This window comes from Dioscorea cayenensis, unplaced genomic scaffold (genome assembly GCF_009730915.1).
Source record: "Dioscorea cayenensis subsp. rotundata cultivar TDr96_F1 unplaced genomic scaffold, TDr96_F1_v2_PseudoChromosome.rev07_lg8_w22 25.fasta BLBR01000810.1, whole genome shotgun sequence".
NCBI classification, from domain to species: Eukaryota; Viridiplantae; Streptophyta; class Magnoliopsida; order Dioscoreales; family Dioscoreaceae; genus Dioscorea; species Dioscorea cayenensis.
In genome coordinates this window covers 71230-78993 of record NW_024087201.1, presented here as the reverse complement: position 1 = coordinate 78993, position 7764 = coordinate 71230, and the positions used below count along the sequence as shown (strand labels likewise).

Genomic DNA, 7764 nt, shown 5'->3' with positions numbered 1-7764 from the left:
TTTTATGTTGTTTTACATGATCACACAAACATGCTACTTCTGTCTTTGAAACATGGAATAGAGTAACAAGGACAATGAATGAGATAGAGTGTGAGGAAACCTCAACCACAAAGAACCTTTAGTAGTGCAAGAAGAGGCATCCGCAAAGGCTTAAGAGTAGTAGAACATTGTAATCAGATGATGAGAGCATGATGGATATTGATAAGTTTAAATTTTACTTTGAGTAAGTTACAATGTTTGAGCTATTTATGCTATATAGCTATATTTGGTCTTAATTGTTATCTTGTAATTTGTCCTTTTTTAATTAATGTAGGCATTTATGGAAAAATTTAACCGAAGAGAAGAGTAGGTCTTCTATATGTCTTAAATCTGTATGGTTTTCTATGTATAAAGAGCAAGGTGACAATGGAAAAGGTGCTTAAGTGGATAAAAAAGAAGATACTTTTAAAAAAAATGTTTTCATTCTCATTGTGTGTTGGTGAACTCTCTTTCATATAAATATTCTTCTTATTTTCCGCTCGGTGTTGCTTAATTCATTTAATGTGGTTTTTTTTTTAAATTGAAGGGGACACCGGACACTTCTTATCCTTTGCAACTTTAGTGAAAATAGGTAACTGAACATTGAGAAGACTTTAATGTTACTACTAGATTCACTCCATGAAGTTGATCTAGAAAGGCTAGAGGCAGACATAAGAAGGCATGCACTTGTTTTGCACCTTTCTTTTCTTTTAGACAAATAAAGATTCTTTTTTGTTCTTTTTTGGTGACAAGTATCCTGATGGCTTTCTATTATCCTTAAAACTTCTATAATGAATAAATATTGTTCAGTTTGTTTATAGACACAAGCCAAATTTATTGAATCACCTTAAATTGTGTTTTAGTTGTGTCATTGCTTTTTATAGTGATCATTTTATATGTATCTTCATGTTTTTATGTGTCATTGCTTTATTGCATTATTTAACCAAGTTTATTTGTCAATTTAAACATGTTAATATTCTTATATCATATTTGTATTAGAAATTTGTCGAATAGAGGCAAGGGATGAGAATAAAGCAATTATATCCAAAATTCCTCTTCTTGTTCCCAATGTGACCATTTTCTACCATATATCTTTATATATAGCATTGCATTATTTAATATAATGACAACTTTTAACAATGTTACTATGATAGGTTCCACAACAAAGAAATGGTGTGGTTTGTAGTATCTTTGTTCTCTACTACTTATATTTATTTGTCCAAGATGCCCCAACAAATTTTGTTGTAGATGGCTACCCATATTTTGTAAGTTAGCCTTTAATAATGAAGTGCATATTAATACATCATAGCAATTATAAATTTATTCACATTGTTAACATTGTGTTATTTTTTATTTACTACTTTCTTCAGCTCAACAAAGATTGGTTTAGTCAAGATGACTTAGAAAACTTTCAGGAGGAAATTCATTTTTTGGGATGTAAATTGGAAATTATTTACTTACCTTTTTTTTATTTAAATATGAGGTTCCAATAGGGCCCTACTTTTATAGATGCTTTTAATGCTAGCCAAATAAACATAGCTAAAATGTTTATTTTGTGCTTATTATAATCATCTTTACTTCATTGAATGGTGATAAGTGCTTGTGTGTTAAGAATGTGAAGTATTCTTTCCTTGCGTTGAGTATTACTTTTATCAAGTTTTAGCGCTAATACATGTGTATTTGTGTCACTTTGGTGCATGTAGGGTTGTAGATCCAAATATGTAAGAAAGAAGCTAATGTAGATCATGAATGCACTATTTGATGAAATCTTGGAAGGAACAAACGTGAAGATACAAGTTGGATTCAAAGATACGTGAATGCGTGCCAACCTCCATGTATTCAAACAATCACATGGTTTGGAGGGGCACAAGGACAACCACATTTGCGTATTCCAACTCGTGCAATGATAGCAAGATCTTCACCAATGAGTCTGTTTATTGAAGAAGTGACGCGATTTACGGCATAACCGTGTGCCCAGTTATGTTATCTCAATGAAAAACGTGGAATCGGGAGCATTTTGGCATGGGTACTGAAGCAGGTTACTGTAGCAAAACACAATAAATGTTACTGTTCACAGCTCGCAGAAAACCAGGATTCCAAAGAATCCACACACCCGTGTGGAATTTCCACAGGGGCGTGTGGAACATCCACAGGGCCATGTGGATGCCCGATTCCAACCTATTTAAAGCCGCGATTCAGCCCGATTTAAGGATCTTTTGTCCCATCTTTTCTCCAACTCTTGAGAGGGATGCGGTTAGGGTTTAGAGAAGTATTGGCAAGGCTTTTGGAGTGGTTCTATGGTTTCGACACCGCGTTTCTCTTGAAAGATAGCTATTGGGGGAGCTTTCGTCGGCACCGATCCGGCGAGGTGTGCCCTAGGCTTGACGAGGGGACCTTTGGAGAGGACGAGGCTACTCCACAAGATCATCGACACGACTACCGAGAGGCTTTTCCTATGGATTACTTGTTTTTACTTTCGATTTTACTATTAATTGTATCTTGCTCCATGAAGAGCTAAACCCTAGTGGGTACTTCGATTTGTGAACACTAGGATGTATTTGTTTCATTGATATTTTATTATGCTTTCCTTAATTGATGTCTTTAATTGAGTTCCAATCTTGAATGCTTGTTGAATGATGTTCCCCTTAGAGTGACACTAGGGTTGAGAATCCATTTCGGTAGCCTTTGTGGATGAGTGACACACCATGAGGGCTAGACAAAGCTATATTGGAGAGGGTCAGAGGGTGAGTTGAGAGGTAGCGGAGCATCCCCTTTCCCTTCTGATGTGATTTATCCTACCTCCATTTTCTAGAGTTCTTTACGGTCACAATAGAGTGAAGTGCTAAAGGATGAACTGTGTTGGGGCTTAGTTACATGAGCGACATAGTGAAGCTTTGAAGTGAACTTTAGTATCTAGGGGCTTAATTGTGACTAGGGACCATTCGCCTGGACCAAAGGGTTAGGTCTACATATAGGAATAGGGTTTATCACTTGGAATCCCTAGAGCTTCTTGCGACTTTGCACAGTGTGAGATGTTGAGACTGATCGATTTCTCCGACGGGGTATAGTGTAGAGTTAGTCACGGTTGACCTTAGGTTTAGGACCGTGTATCTTAGGATGCCCACGACTCATTGAGCATTAGTTAGGAAGCATAATAGATGGTTTTGCACTTGAAGCGATAATCCTAGGTGGAACAATATCCCAGTACCCCACTTCTTATTGATTGCATTTCCTCTCACTTATTTGTGCCTCTCTTTCTTATTTCTTTTATTTTGTCTACATTACATCTTATCAACACAATCATTATTTCATCTTCGCTCGGTTAAGTAGCACTCTTGGTGTTTTGATTCCTTATTCCCTATGGATACGATACCCCACTCACCTGGAATTTATTACTTCGACAAAGCCATGCACTTGCGGGTCACACGCAAGGGGTGTGTCAAGTTTTTGGCGCCATTACCGGGGAATAGACGTTCAGAGATACTTTGCACTTTGCTATCTTAGCTATTTATTCATTCATTCTATTTCATATTTCCTTATTCTATAATTATTCTAATTTGTTTTCTTTCTTTTGGTGCAGCTCTAGGTTATGACCCGACGGAACCCTTCGATATTCATTGAAAGTGATCCTGAACTTGAACGTACACTCAGAATAAGGGGTAAATAACCTGTACAAGAACCGTCCAATCAAGCTGAAATAGAAGTTGAAGGGTCAGAAAATATGGCAGAGTAGAATGAACAAACAGAGAACACTTTCTGATTATGCCAAACCCTCAGTTTTGGGTACACAATCTAGTATTGTGCAAACCTCGATTACAACTCTAAATTTCAAGCTAAAGCCGTCATTCATCCAGATGATTCAGTAGTCAGCTCAGTTCAATGGTTTGGCCAATGAGAATCCAAACAATCAGATTGAAAACTTCTTGGAAGTTTGTAACATGCTGAAGATCAACGGAGTTTCGGATGATGCTATCAAATTTGAGGGCTTTCCCATTCTATCTGAAAGGAAGAGCCAAGCAGTGGCTTCATTCCTTGCCAAAAGCATCTGTCACAACTTGGAATGAGATGGTCGAAGCTTTCCTTGCAAGATACTTTCCTCCGGGAAAGTCGGCAAAGCTTCATAATGAGATATCGTCGTTTGTTTAGATGGAGCTTGAATCCTTGTTTGAGACGTTGGAGTGATTCAAGGATCTCTTGCGGAAATGTCCACAACACGGATTTCCTGAATGGGTGACCATTCAAACTTTTTATAACATGTTGAATCCAAGTACAAGACAAAACAAGCTACTGGATGCAGGTATAATCTACCCGGGTAAGTCCAGTTCAAGTGGTGCTTAAAAAGAGGGAATGATGGTTATCACCAATGAGAAAATTGAACTTGTTTCTACCAGAACCTTCACAGGTTAGAGGGTTTGCATAAACTACAAGAAACTCAATGATGCCACAAGTAAAGATCATTTTTCTCCTGCCTTTCATTGATCAGTTGCTTGAACAACTCGCAGGGCACTCTTAGTACTGTTTCTTGGATGGTCTCTCTGGGTACTTTCAGATTCCTATTGCTCCATAAGATCAGGAGAAGACCACCTTCACTTGTCCTTATGGCGCATTTGCTTATCGTCATATGTCTTTTGGGTATTGCAATACACCGACCACTTTACAGAGATGTATGATGGCCATCTTCGAAGACATGGTGGAAGATATTATGGAGGTGCTTATGGATGACTTCTCGGTCTTTGGTGACTCGTTCAGCTTGTACCTCAGAAATTTAAAACGAGTCTTGGTCTAATGCAAGGAAACTAATCTGGTTCTTAGTTGGGAAAATTGTCAGTTCATGGTCAAAGAAGTTATAGTGCTCAGACACAAGATTTCATAAAAAAAAGGATCAAGGTAGACAAGGCAAAGGTCTCCACTATTGAAAAATTACCTCCCCCGACCTCAAAAAAGGCTACACAAGCTTCTTGGAACATGCTGGGTTCTATAGAAGATTCGTCAAGAACTTTTCTTCAATTAGCCGACCAATGAAAAAGCTTTTGGAAAAGGATGCTCCTTTTGAGTTCAATGGAGATTGCATGAATGCTTTTCTTAGCCTGAAGAAGAAGCTTGTTGAGGCACTAATAATAGTTTCTTCGAATTAGGGCTTGCCATTTGAAGTGATGTGTGACGCAAGTGATTATACAGTTGGGGCAGTATTGGGGCAACGACGGGATAACCTTTTCCATGTTATTTACTATGCAAGCAAGACTTTAAACGATACCCAGAAGAACTACACCACCACTGAGAAGGAACTACTTGCAGTGGTCTTACATTTGATAAATTTTGATCCTACGTGGTGCTTTCCAAAGTAGTTGTTTATATAAATCATTCTGCTATGAAATACTTGTTGAACAAACCAGATGCCAAGCCTCGATTGATCAATTGGATCATGTTGCTACAATAATTTGACCTGGAAATAAAAAAATAAGAAAGGGTGGAGAATTTAGCTGTAGACCACCTGTCATGCCTTGAGGAACTTCCTGAAAATGTTTTGGACAGAAGAGAGATCGATGACACATTTTGAGGGGAGCAGTTGTGTAGCATTCAGGTAGTGGAGGAAGAAGAAAGCCCATGGTTCGCCAACCTTGCAAATTATCTAGCAGTGAAAATTTTCCCAAAGTGGCTCACATGTCAACAAAGATAAAACTTCTTCGCCGATCTGAAGTACTATATCTGGGAAGACCCTTATCTTTTCAAAATCTGTTCGGACCAAGTTGCTAGAAGATGTGTCGCTCGAGAGGAGGGGCATGACATTATGAGACACTGCCATTCAGGCCCGACTGGGGGCCATTACAGTGGAAACATGATGGCTAAGAAGATCTTAGATGTGTGGTTCTACTAGCCTACTATATTCCAAGATGTGCAGACATTTGTGCAACACTATGATAGGTGCCAGAGAACTGGTAATATTTCGAAAAGAGAAGAAATGCCATAAAATTGGAACCAAGCTTGCGAAGTGTTTGATGTGTGGGTTATCGACTCATGGGTCCATTCCCTAACTCCCAAGGTAATAAATTTATTTTGGTGGCAGATGATTATGTTTCCAAGTGGGTGGAAGCACAAGCATTTCTGTCTTGTGATGCAAGAGTGGTGATAAAATTTCTAAAAAAAAATTTCTCCTTGTTCGGCATGCCAAGGGTGATCATAGTATCTAAGGCACTCATTTTTGTAACTCTCAGTTTGAAAAAGTCTTGAAACAGTACGGGGTGTCTCATCGAACTTCAATTATATATCTTCCCCAAACTAACGGTCAAGTTGAAGTATCGAATCAGGAATTGAAGTGAATCTTAGAGAAAACGGTAAGTCATCATTGAAAATATTGGGCAAATCAGCTTGATGATGCACTCTGGCCTATAGAACAACTTACAAAATGCCTATTGGAGCAACACCCTACAGATTGGTCTATGTGAAGGCATGTCACTTGCCTGTTGAATTGGAGCATAGAGCCTACTGGGCCATAAAGCAATAAATTTTGATCCCCATCTTATTGGCCACCAGAGAAAGCTCCAGTTAAATGATCTAGATGATTGACAAATGATGGCATATGAAAACTTAGTGCGCTACAAGGAGAAAGTGAAAGAGTACCATGACCGGCACATCAAACAAGCTAAACACTTCGAAAGGGGGATCAAGTATTACTTTTCAACTCTAGATTGAAACTCTTTCCAGGAAAGTTGAAGTCAAGGTGGCATGGACCATATATAGTCTTACAAATGTTCCCTGCGGTACCATCAAAATAAATCATATGAAAAAGGGGACATTCAAAGTCAATGGTCACCTATTGAAACATTACTTCCCGTGTGGCAACACACCAAGAGTTAGAGGTAACTCTCCCCCATTCATCCCACAATGAAGGTAAGAGAAGGTACGTCGAGCTAATGACATTAAACAAATTCTTCTTGGGAGGAAACCCAAGCTTTTAAACTTATTGCATTCATGTTTTCGTATGCTTTGTATGTTTATTAGTAAGTGTTCTTTAGTTATGATTGTGTTGTAGTAGTGTTTTCCATCATTTTTCTCAACTCTTTTACACGTGTTATTGCATGCATGTTGTGAGATCTTTGAGTTATTCTTTATCTTGGTGCATTGGAGATTATTTCTTGATTGTTTGTGTGATGAATTCGGCTTTGTTTTGATCATTTTTGGGGTTGTTAGGAGGAAAACTTGAAGAAACTGGAAAATGCCCATTTATTGACCGTGAAGAAGCCCGTATGCAAGTCAGTAAGGCTTCATGGGCAAGCTTACCCATGAGCAAGTCAGTGAACACTTACGGGCAAGCTTGCAAGTGCAAGCTTACCCGTAAGCAAGCTAGTAGGGCCTCATGGGTAAGCTTGAGCCCGCAAGGCTCGAGTAGCCCTCTTATGAAGGCTACTCACTTCTCACTTGCACTATTCACCTTTCTTCTTCACATCTCTCCTCCATTTCTCCTCCATTTCTCCACCGTTTCTGCTCATTTTTCTTCCTTCTAATCACTCTCTTCCTCCTAACTATTGAATTTGTGGAAAGATTTCTAAGTTTGACTACTCTTTTGGCCGATTTTCACACTTGATCCACTCCATAAACTCTAGGGCAAGGTTTGTGTTCCTTCACCTATTCTCTTGGGTTTTCTTGGTTGTTTGGGGTGGAATCTTTGGGTTTTTTTAGTTCTTTACTTGCTAAACCATTGGTGGAATAATTCTAGATGTTTGTAAATTTTTTTGGCCACTTTCACAA

The 7764-nt window shown here is 38.5% G+C and overlaps 1 non-coding gene across 1 annotated transcript; it reads right to left on the bottom strand.

Moving 5' to 3' along the window:
- Positions 1-4131: 4131 nt before the first annotated feature.
- LOC120255065 lies at positions 4132-4238 on the bottom strand. The gene has a single exon (XR_005534894.1). It is a non-coding gene; the product is annotated as a small nucleolar RNA R71 (small nucleolar RNA).
- Between the last annotated feature and the right edge of the window lie 3526 nt (positions 4239-7764).